The 12,463-nt window shown below is 43.3% G+C and overlaps 1 pseudogene; it reads left to right on the top strand.

Moving 5' to 3' along the window:
• The first annotated feature begins 5,172 nt into the window (after nucleotides 1-5,172).
• Nucleotides 5,173-9,697, top strand: LOC116394801 (GRAM domain-containing protein 4 pseudogene; annotated as a pseudogene).
• Nucleotides 9,698-12,463: the final 2,766 nt, after the last annotated feature.

The raw sequence follows: 12,463 nt of genomic DNA, 5'->3' as shown, positions 1-12,463 counted from the left end.
AAACGCCTTTTTGGGGGCTTTATCATGTCCGCAACACCCCAATATTTGGTGAGCATATCAGGACTGCAGGAAAATTTGATATTTAATGGGTCTAATGCTCGAGCATGACAAAATTGCTCGCTAGCGCCCCCTAGCATTCTGACCGGCAACGCCTTGCGGCGCCTCTCACCCACTATGTCTGATTTACTTGAAATTCGACACACATGTCCAGCTCCGCCTACTCTACAAAAAAGCCAATCAGAACCCTAAGCTCCGCCTTCCAGAATTTTCCTCCATTTTGAATTTTGTGAAAAACACATTTTGGCAAACTCCTCCTACACACTGATTGGTACCAAATTTGATGTGGATCATTACTGGATCTATATAATCAAAAGTTACTGAAAGCTAATTGATATATCATTGTATTAAGAATATATGGACCAATGAACTTCATAGGGCGTGGCCTTCTACAGCAATATATATAACTTCAAAACCATATGGACTATGATCACGGAATCTGTAGCATATGTTCACATTGTGTCCTGTAACATGCCCTCAAATTTTCATTCCATACAACCACTAGGGGGCGATGCAGTAATACTCCCATTTCTTTGCATTTTTCATTGTTTTCAAGCATTGTACTTTAACGAACTCCTCCCACAGAATTCATACGATCAACTTCAAATTTGGTCAAGATGATCTAAAGACAATGATGAAAAGTTACTAAAATGGTCTACTAACATTGAACGACCTTCGTTTTATGTGGCGCCCATGTCACGCACATTTCGTGCTGTTCGCCATGAAAGAGGAAGTTGTTGTAACTCCAAGGTACTTTATTCAATCTGCCCCAAAATTGTTATGCATGATGCTGGTCCAGGCCTGAGCACATTTCCATGGCAACATTTTCTCAAAGTCATAACGCCACCTACTGGCAAAAGGAAATGACAAGTTTTTATACTTTGATGTACTCCGACTAGGAAGTTGCCCAGATCAGTCTCAAATTTGGTAAGCTAAGCCGCAAGACATTGATAATGTTTCATCATGAATATTGTGAGTTGTCGTTAAACGCTGTTGCCGTGGCAACGCGTCATTCGCCATGAAAAATGAAGCTTATTTTTCTGTGACTTAGGATGCTCAACAAGCCTTGGAACTTTGCACAGGTGTCATAGGTGATGGAAATAAATATTTCATATGGCTTTTTGGCTTGACCCTTTCAAATTGCCTCAATAGCGCCCCCTACAAATATTCAAAATCGCAGCCCCAGCACTACGTTTGACCTACATGTATGAAATTTGGTAGGCACATGTATCACATGAAGACTTAAAAAAAGTGTCTTGGGACCATGCTCTAAAGTTAACGGGAAGTCGGCCATTTTGATTTTTGTGTGAATTTTCCCATGATTTCTAGTCGCTATACTTTAACTAACTCCTCCTAGAGACTTTGTCAGATCCTTTTCAAATTTGGTCAGTATAATCTAAAGACCTTTGCAATTAAAAGTTACTCAAAGCTTTACGTTTGATAGAATGGCGTAGCCGTGACGTGGCGGCCATTGTAGGTGATTCGCTATTAAACAACAAGCTCCACTGGACTTGCTCAAATATGTCCCAAACTTGCCATATTTGATAACAGTCATGGCCTGAGGATGTCTACAAGCCAATTTTCACTCAAAGTCATAGCGCCACCTACTGGCAACAGGAAGACAGCGTTATGTGACAAACTGAATCCGATTTATATGACATTTACATGATGTGGTCTATACTTGATGTAGAGCAACACAATGCATGTTTGCGCGTGTTCTCTAACATCACAAAGTGGATACAGGAACTGGTGGAATATTTGCACTACATAATTTCCAGCGTCACACAGTCCAAGCATTAGAAATATGTCTAACTTGTGGGCACGCTGTCTGATGGTCGCAGATATTTATGGCCGCTTCTGCCGGCGTCCCGCCAGTACCCCCGAGACGCGGGAAAGTGCGAGGGCCCGTTCATCGCTGCTCGCAGCTTTAATTGTTATTGTTTTGGTCGACCTGTTTTGCACTGAACGCAAGCTGCGTTCAGTGGACTCAGGAGAGCACGGTTTGCCAGGGTTGCTCAGCCAAGGATCCGAAGCAAGCGTTTCGTGGATTATTGGGCTGGAGTCTTCACTGGCAACTGCACAGAGGGCCACCATTGGGACGAGCTGTGGCGAGGTAGCACGGGTTCAGTGGACAAAGTGACCGCGGCGTCTCGCCACGCTTCCGCCGGTTATTGACTTTGCCTCGGGGATTGTTTTTTTCATCAGACTGTTTTTTGTTACCTGAAGGAACTTTTGAACTAATGGGACTCGGGGTTTGGGGTGATCGTTGTCATAAATGTTTAATTTATTGTGCCGTAGTACGGCAGGAGCCTCGCGGTTATTTTGGTTTTGTTTGTTCGTATGTCGAATGAATATTGATTTATATTAATATACTGTGTTACATTTACCTGGCAGTGTGGTTTCTTTGGCGTCTGGTGTGGTCTACCCTTATAATAGAGATAATTTCAGCGTGGTTTTGTACCTTCCACCATGTTAATTAGGCAGATATAGACTCTGTAAACCTACTAATATCAGATCCGCCCGTGCCCTTAATTTTAGCCTATGTACTTTTCCCTTTTAGGTTTATATAATTAGGTGAATTGTTACAATTGTGCTTTCCTTGTTTTGACCTGCCAAGGGACTACAGATGCAAATTCATTTAAAGCTATAATCTGGCACGGTGCTTAAAATGGTGACATTTATGTTTTAAACTGTACATGGTCCCTTTTAAATAAAAAATGTATATTTTTGGGGGGCGACTGTGGCTCAGTAGTAGAGCGCATCATCCTTCAATCAGAGGATCGGCAGTTCGATTCCAGGCTCCACTAGTCCATGTCAATGCGTCTTTCTTAGGCCATGTCCATACTACTCCGTTTTTACTCCGTATTTGCTACGTTTACACTGAGCGGCCACACTACGCCGGAGTTTTGGAGCACCCTAAACGGAGTCTGAAAACTCCCCAGAGGTTGGAGGTATTTGAAAACTCCGGTGTTTTGGACGGTGTTGGACGGAGTGTGGACGGTCGGAAACGGATGTGTGTTTGAAAAAATGAGCCCACACCCGTTTTCGCTACTGGATTGGTTATTAGCAGCCATGACGTCTCCGTCCCTGATTCGTCACACTCACTATCATGTGACCCGTACCTGGAAGAAAACAAACAGCCAGGGCGACCAGTAATTCATTTCAACATGGATAACTAATTTCAAGTGTTGCTGCTTGCACAACAGCTAGCAGCAATGCAGACTTTACTGCACAACAGCTAGCATTTCTGTGGAGGAAGCAGCCGTTGGAGCGATTAGCGAGCGCCGTGACCAGCCCTATGGAGCGGCCAAGCCAGTTAGCCGTAAATGCTATTTAGAGCTACGAGTTACAACAACAGTTAGTGCCTCGTTGTTTTTAGATTATAATGAGAAGACACGGTGCTTCGTTTTACTTCTTCCGTTTGGTAGCCTTGAGAGACCTTAGTCTGTAAGTATGTCTGTATGAAGCATGAAAAGATGTACGAAGATATATTATATTCGCTAATGCTAATTGCGGTTAGCATTTCCCCATTGGCGGTAATGTTAAAATTAGCTTAGAAGCTAGCTAGTCGGACATGTTACATGATGTTCAGAGCTAGAGTTGTGCCCTAAAAGATGGAGCAATTCCCCCATGCCCTAAAGAATTGATAGAGGGTGAAGATGCTGTCCCTGTTTTTCTGCTGGGTGACCCAGCTTATCCCCTGATGCCGTATCTCATGAAGGAATACCCCAATGGCGGAGCTACACCACAGGAGCAATAAATGCTATTCAGAGATAGGAGTGACAAACAGACAACAACACAGAGGAAACGAGAGACGAGTGAGAGACGAGTGATCGACATGTGTTGACCACATTGATGGACCCATAATCGAGTAAACGTTTACTTGTAAGTGTTGATTTTAAAGTAAAGTTGATGAGAGAGAGAGACAGAGAGAGAGATAGACCCGCAGCGCTGTAAATATACTATAACTCTGAAAAATAAAACTTCTAAAACTGTCCACGAACTGTCTCTTTGAGTTTATAGAGGAAGATGTTAAGTATCAAATAAACCTTTCATTATTAAAGACTACTTTATTACTCTGTCGTATTTTGTTTAACTCAGCAAGCAATCCACTTCCTGTTTACACCGTCACGCGCATGCCCAGTGTACGTTAATGGTCACGTGCTGTCCGCCTTCGAAGGCTGCCGTGTGGATGCAGATCAACTCGAGAATGATGCTGAAATTCCCGTGTGGACGGAGATCGTTTCTATTTGACAACTCTGCTTCCAAGTAGAAACGGAGTAGTATGGATGTAGCATTAACCTTAAATTGCTATGAATGGTTAGTTAGTCCTGGTGGGCAGGTAGCACCTTGCCTTGGTAGCACAGTCCTAAAGTGCTTTGAGTGGTCAGAAGACTAGAAAGGCTATACAAAGACACTTCCTTTTACCATTTATTTCAACCACAGAACAAGACTATTTTTGTGCTGAATGTATACCACAAAGAGACTAAAAAAAAAGTCCCAAGAAGTTCAACCTTCCTCAAGGAGCTCCTAATCCAGACTTATTTTTTAAAACATGTCTGGATAAGTCCATTGAGAGCAATGCAAAAAAAAGAAAGTAAAATTCCTTGTATGAGTAAACTACACTACCAATAAAGGTGATCTGAATCATTGTCTTTCCTTGTGTCACACCAATGAGTGAGTCTAGTTATTTTGCAAAACAGAGCTTGTATTGCATATTTTAACTTCAATGTGGGTATTGGAAATATAGCCCTAATATGTAAAATTGTCACACACCATAGATCCCTCGGGCTACCCCTCCCACAGCACAGTGATTGTTATGGACAGGTAGAGACACGGACAGTTTGCCTTTTTTACTTGGTTTTTAACTACCGCCTAAAAACCTCCACAGCTGGACGGAGTAGCTCGAGGGAGAGAAGGGACGTGGTCTGGAGCGGGTCTCGAAGAGGACCGGTTTGGAGCAGATTTGACCCGGTTTGGAGTGGGTTTTGTAACCGGGTCTGGACCGTTTGTAAAGAAGAGAAGGAGGGAAAGTTTGCCTCAGCTTCAGGTTCACGTCTCTGCAGGGCCGTTGGCAGTCATGTTCAGGTAGCGACCGGCTCCACGGCGCCCACCATGTGGAAGCATCTGGACAAGATCCGGTTCCGGGGCCAGAGGCGGGACGAGTTCCCGGATCTGGCCGATTCGCCCCATACGTCGGACACAGAATGCACCGAGGATTTTGTGATCAAACCTCGACTCATCTCCAGAGATTCGGAGGAGCTGAGAGAGGTGGAGGGAGAGCAGCAGAGTGATGCTCAGGCTGGTCCAGGAACATTTTCTGCAGCTCTCCAGGACAACTCGAGGATGGATCTCAACGAGGTCAAGGGTCACCTAGAAATTGCTTTGTTAAAGAAACACTTCCTACAGGAGGAGCTGCGGAAACTTAAGGACGAGTCCAACGTGGAGTCTCTGAAGCAGGAGCTGGTGAGGGAGCGCAGCAGGTGCATGGAGCTGGAGCAGAAGATCAGCGACGTCGTCAAACCCAGACCTGAAGACTTACCTTCTCAGACGCCGAAAGCCCCGCCCCCTCCTTCACCTGCAGTCACCAGCACAGACAAACAGAAGGACACGTTGTCCGACAGCTTCCTGAAGGGGCTTTACGACCGCTTTGGCGTTTATATCGAGGACTTCCGCTTCCAGCCGGAGGAGCCGACGGTGGAGGCAGACGAGCCGCTGAGCGCCAAGAGGTTGACTGAAAACATGAGACGGCTCAAATGAGGATTCAAACCTGTGACCAATTTCAAGAGGAACCTTACTGCCTTATCCAGCTGGAACTCCGTCTACACGTCGGCCATCGCCTTCATTGTCTACATGTAGGGGAGAGCGGGGTAATGTGAGACACCGGGTAATGTGTGAGACCCCCTGTATCTAGGCAAAGGAACACATTTGTGGTCATGTGACCATTATGTTTTCAAGCCCCTCCCATTCCCCCCTTGCCATGAAGGAGAAGTTGGTGCTGGTGCAAGTATGTTTTTTCACAAAAATGTGTTTTTTGCATGTAAAAGTAAATTTTCTTGCTGTGAACTTAATCAACTGTTGTGTCAAAGCAAATTGATTCAGGTAGAAAAACATATACATGTTGATGAACGTCCAACATATAAAACCATGTGATTGATGCTAGCTGAAGATCAGCCTGAATTGCTAAGAGATGTTTTTTCTAAAATAGTAGCTGTGGGGTAAAGTGAGACAAATGCTGTGGGGTCTCACTTTACCCCACCATGAAGCACAAGTTAAGTTTAGTCTTAAACATATTTTAGTGTAATATTACATTACATATGTTTTCTTTTTAATGTCATAAACATTGTTAGCAAAGCTAAATGTTATAATAATGAATTCTCTACTCTTTAGGAGAAGAGTGGTTTGGCAGCTTCCTAGCACGTCGCCATCTCTCTGTCCGAACTCCGGAGGCAACATCCCTGGGAAGGGCTACAGCCTTCAATAAAACTACAGTGGGGGAGTTCTTTGAAAATCTGGCTGTAGTGATGGACAGGTGACAGAATTAATTCTTTAGTTGCAAATGTTTTATGGAGGCTTTACCTGTAAGATTTGGTTTTGATTCTGATAAGGTTTTTCCCTTGCCTCTCTTCTTTAACAGGCACACATTCCCTCCACACATGATTTACAATGTGGATGAAACAGGCGTCTTTACAGTACAAAAGCCACGGCAGGTAAGCTACACATGATACACTAGAGAGCACCAGACTGATACTGAGTGGCTTGTGATAATGACCAGCTAGCTATTGGCAGAATGCTGAAACTAATGCTATTAGTAATGTTGTGAACCTGTGAACTGGAAAAAATGAATGGACTGAATTGATTCTAAACTTTCTATTTGATTCAGGTTGTGACAGAGAAAGGAAAAAAGCAAGTTGGTTCTATCACATCGGCTGAGAGAGGAGAACTGGTGACTGTGGTGTGTGCAGTGAATGCTGCTGGGAATGCCATACCTCCCATGTTTGTCTTCCCCAGAGTTAGGTTTAAGGACGACTTCATGATAGGAGCACCTCCAGGAGCCAAAGGTGCCTCCACCAGAACGGGTTGGATGAATGAAGACACCTGGCCTGAGTTCCTTGATCACCTGATACAGCACACTAAGTGCACTCCTGACCATCCCATGCTGCTAATCCTTGATAATCTTAAAGCTCACATCTCACTCAAGGCAGTAGAAAAAGCAAAGAGCAACGGTATTGTTCTGCTCACCCTTCCACCCCACACATCCCATCGCATGCAGCCTCTCGACGTGACCATGTATGGCCCAAGACCCTATACAGCCGAGCTCTTGATGGGTGGATGAGATCTAACCCTGGCAAAACAGTCTCCATCTACCAGATTGCAGGACTTGTGAATGAGGCCTTCTTGTCAGCAGTGACACCACGGAATATCACTTCTGGATTCAAGTCCACTGGGATTTTCCCATATAACCGAGATATTTTCCCTGAGGAAGCGTTTGCACCATCCATGGTGTCAGACTGGCCAAATCCTGAGCTGCAGCCTGCATCCACTGGTCCATCCACTTCAAATGATCTAAGTGGTCCATCCACTTCAGATGATCCGGATGGTCCACGCCCTGCAGATGAACCACCTGCAGTTGAACCACCTGCTGCAGATGATCCACTCACTGATGCTAATCCATCCACTGCACGTGGTCCACATGGATGTGCCTCGCCAGCTGACTCAGATGTGCCACGTGTTCCCAGCCGACCTGGATATGTGTCTCCTCGTGAAATCCTACCACTTCCCAAATTTCCCCCCAGAGCACAAACCAAAAGAAAGCGTGTGAAGACAGCCATCCTAACTGATACTCATGAGAAGCAGACAATAGAAAAGGCTTATGAAGAGAGACAAAAGAAACTGGCAGGGAAAAAGCAAAATAGCAAAAATAAGGGAAAACCGAAAAAGAAAGCACCCATAAAGAAAATCATAGATAGCAGCTCTGAGGAGAGTGATGTCCCTGTCCCACTTGATGATGAGTTTGACAAAGAGAGCTCTGAGGATGAGAGAAGTGATCCTGGAAACACAGATCTGTCCATGGGTGACTTTGTCCTAGTTAACTTTGCAACCAAACACAGGAGTCTCCGTTACGTTGGCATGGTTGAGAAAGTTGAGGATGACGAAATACTTACACAATTCCTCAGAAGAATCCAGGGAAACAAGAAAGAGTGGGAGAGACCCACATTTGCTATAAAAGAAAATGATGTGGCACATGTTCCTAAAGGTGATGTGGTGAAGAAGCTGCCTCAAACTAATAGGCCTGGAGGAACCACACGGAGAGAGCAACTCATCACCTTTCCCTGTAACCTTCAGGGCTGGAATGTAGAGTAGGTCTTGTTATAGAGTATGAGGCTGATGTTCTAATCCAGGTGGGTCTAGTCCTGTGTTCTGAGTCCCAGGCTGTTCTAGCAGGTTCTGATTATGGTCCCATGACTGTGTTCTAATCTAACCGGTTCTATCTGTCATTTGAATGTTAATTAAAACATTTTGAATTATATTATGTTGTATATCATTTTGTTCGAAGTTACTTTCAAGTGTTTAAAAAAAAAATGTGCTTAATTGACCAATCCCCATGATTCTGTTACTAGTGCGATATTAGTTTTGGACGACTGTGGCTAAGTGGATAGCAGGGCCGTCTTTCAATCAGAGGGTCGGCGGTTCAATCCCCGGCTCCGGCTCTGCTAGTCGCATGTCGATGTGTCCTTGAGCAAGACACTTAACCCCAAAATTGCTCCCGTAGTTGTGCCTACGGTATAGAAATGTGATAGAATCTTGGATAAAAGCGTCTGCTAAATGACTGTAATGTAATGTGTGGTTGTCAATCTAGCTGTCAGGATTCTAACTGTTACAACATGTGTTGTTATGGTAGTTTTAAAGTGGAAAAAGTAAGTGGATCAGTTTACCCCCAGCTGGTTCACTTTACCCCCTTGATTTCTCTGGTCTGTCTCACTTTACCCCTAAGCTGGGGTAAAGTGAGACACAAGACCACTTTTTTAAAAACAATCATATTTTCACTGCCCTTTGTCCTGAAGACATTCTGATAATTTCCATTGCTAGGAAACATCCTGAATTAATGGGAAATGTGTAAATTTTACTGGTATATAATTTTAGCTCGCCTAGAGGGGAGCAAATGTAAAAAATGTCTCACATTACCCCGCTCTCCCCTATGCGGCATGGCACGGCTGGGCCGTCCCGATGTTCCCATTTCTCACCATCCTCCGCCTCTCCTTGAATTGCATCATCGCCAGAGGCTGGAGGATCCAGTGGAGCATCGTACCTGAAGTCTCGGAGCCTGTGGAGCCTCCCAAAGAAGACCTCACGGTGTCGGAGAAGTTCCAGCTGGTTCTGGACGTCACTCAGAAAGCTCAGAATCTGTTTGGGAAGATGGCAAACATCCTGGAGAAAATAAAGAATCTGTTCATGGGTTCAGCCAGAGTTGACTCAGAAGCTGTACGTTGGTCTGTGGGTGGCTTTCATCTCGTCCTGCCTGCTGCCATTCAAACTGCTGGGATTCTTCATAGGTGTGTACACAGGTATAAAGTTCTTCATCATCGACTTCATCTTTAAGAGTTGTCCCAAGCTGACAGCAGCTGCTTCATCTGATTAATTCTTTGGTTGTTTGTTTGTTTGTTTAGTTTGGTTATGCAAGTAGTTTTGGTTATATAAATGTATATTTATTACTTTTATCACTCATCTTGTCTCCCTTATGTTGCAGCCTTTGAGCCAGGTCGTAACACACACCATAGATGTTGCCTAAGGTGTTATGTATTTTACTTTGGTGGGTCTTACTGATCAAGATAGAGAAGGCAGCCAGTATTGCTAGAATATTGTTTTCAGGGTTTAGTTTGGGAAAGACCCACATGTAGATGTGGACAGGTAGACTGGTACAGTTAAGTGATTTACAGGCTTGGAGGCACTGACTCGAAAATCAGGTAGACAACAGATAAGCAGCTAAATAGTCAGCAGGTAACAACAGTCCGAAAGGGCAATGATGAACTGACAAGAACAAGGGACCTGAGGTGGTATAAATAGTAACTGACTAACAAGGAGAAATGAGAACAGGTGAGCAGCAGGTGAGGTGAGTGCAGGACTGATGAGGGACAGGTGAAACTGATCAGGGCAGACAATCAAAAGGAATTAAAACCAAACATGACACATGAGTAGTAACTTTAAAATAAAACAGTGAACAGACTAAACAAAAACCCAAGACCATGACTGCTTTTTAGAAGCTTAGCCTTTGGCAGCATGTCAACTCCCTTAAGATAACTTTACACTGATATCTGCCAATAACCTTTTGAATTTATCAAGCATAAACCAATGTAAGAAAAACAATGAACACAAAAAACGTTTGTATGACTGGAACGTTTTCTTTTTTGTGTATTTTAGATTAGATTTAGATTGTTCCGAAGTGAGGAAGTCCCAGCAGTATCAACGTCACCAAGAGTCTTCCCTTGAAGGATTTGAGTTGGGCTGCTTATGGACGGGACACAATTTATATACTCATGAGTAACAATTTAAAACTTTTAGACTAGATCAGGGGTATTCAATTCAAATTCAATGAGGTCCAGTGAGAGAGACTTTCCTCAAACAAAGGTCCAGAATATCACAGCAATGTCTAATTTGCGCTATGATTTAGTCGCTCATATATTGAAGTAGCCGACAGTTGTATTAACGTCTGTAGTTCAATTGATTAATATCAACATCATTGTTGCAGTGAATTCATGTGTTAGGATTCTGATCATATTGGACTCTTAGATTGTTCATTTTCTCTGCCTTCATTTCAGATGTGAGTGAGTACGTTTGTTCACAAGATTGGTTCTTTGTCTCGTAGTGGCGCTTCACATTGCTGCTTTTAATAATCCTCACGGTCTCTGAACACATGAGACACTTGTTTTAAACTGTCCGTAGTAAGAATGAACCTTTTAAGACTCTGTCCATTCTTGGGACTCCGGTCTCGTATGCTGCTCTGTGTTGCTACCCAGCTAACGTTAACCTTATTGTCTGGGTACAGTTGTAGGGTTGGTCCCAGCGCTAACATATGAATAAAATAATACTCACGTTTGCTGTTTGTTGTATTTGTCACATGAAATTTGACACGGTACCGTTACAACTCCAGAGAAATGCATCGTATCAGCCCCTTCAATTTGTACGTTAACGTTATTCACCATAAAGCACACTCTTCCTCCTTTCCAGAGTTCTCCGTTCTGTAAGACCGGTATTTAGAAAGAGAGTCATGGTTGAATGGCGATATTTATGCTTATCAATTCTCCGATATTTGCATGAAGAATTCTCCAAAATGCACATAAACCATAAACAAGACCCACCCCCCGCAAGATTAAATTCAGTGACGCGAATAAGCTGAGGTGACATATAGCATACAGCTAGCAGCTATGACTCAAAGCAGCCCTGACCCTAATTATGCCTAACTTTAAGCCTTAATATAATATGAATAGGGTAATAAAAATTCAGACCAGGCTTTTGAATCAACCCACACCACAAGTGGCCATTTGAAAACTGCAGTTTACTCCACTTCGGCTTCATTTTTCTGCCTCGGAGGTTGCCGCATGGCTGTGTGCAAGCAGAGCAGATTAGTAGTGGTGAGCAAATCATGAGTGGATCATTCAAAATAAACTGAGAGCTTCCTCAAACTGCTAAGAAGATATCTAGTCTCCTGGCTGAGGCTGCATTTCCCTATGGTAACACGATGAGAGGTTAACTACATAAAAAATATAACTGCAAGATTACAATAAAAAACATGTATCCTAACTGTAAGAGCCATTTTGTATTCTTAACAGTTTTGGTATTTTATGTTTATTGCAAAAGTATGTGTGTTATGCCCTTTAGAATGTTTACCATATAACAGAGTTAAGGTAATTGGTCATGTTGTAAAATGTGCTTCAAATGTGTGTTTTTGCCCTTTGAAGTTAAAGGCTCCTCTATTCTGTCCTGCTATTGAATAATTATTGGTTGACTCCTTTAAGTGAGTTTTCAGTGCAAGTTAGGCTTTGATGGAGCAGGATGTGGAGCAACAATTTTTCTGACCGCAGATTCTAGAACGCAGATTATAGACTTTTTAGTTATAGCCAGCTTAAGTCAATGCTTTAGTACTCCAGTTATTACCTAAGGAAATTGTTTATTTGTTTATTTTTTACATGGGATAAAACTACTTTTAACTACGAGCTACGAGCCTCATCTTTGGACAGCTAGCAAGAAAAGTTTAGCCTGCAAGAGCACGTAAATTGGACATGGTAGTCTACGCGAGTCAGAACCCTTTACATCCTGCAAGAAGTGGCCAAGAAGGACGGTAAAATAAGCTGCCACTATTAAGAAAGATGAAACCACCTTTCTTGGATATCTGTTGGATTTGCTTTGG

The sequence above is a fragment of the Anarrhichthys ocellatus genome, unplaced genomic scaffold (assembly GCF_004355925.1).
Source record: "Anarrhichthys ocellatus isolate YVR2014 unplaced genomic scaffold, GSC_Weel_1.0 scaffold41, whole genome shotgun sequence".
Lineage (NCBI taxonomy): Eukaryota > Metazoa > Chordata > Actinopteri > Perciformes > Anarhichadidae > Anarrhichthys > Anarrhichthys ocellatus.
This window is presented reverse-complemented; position numbering and strand designations above follow the sequence as displayed.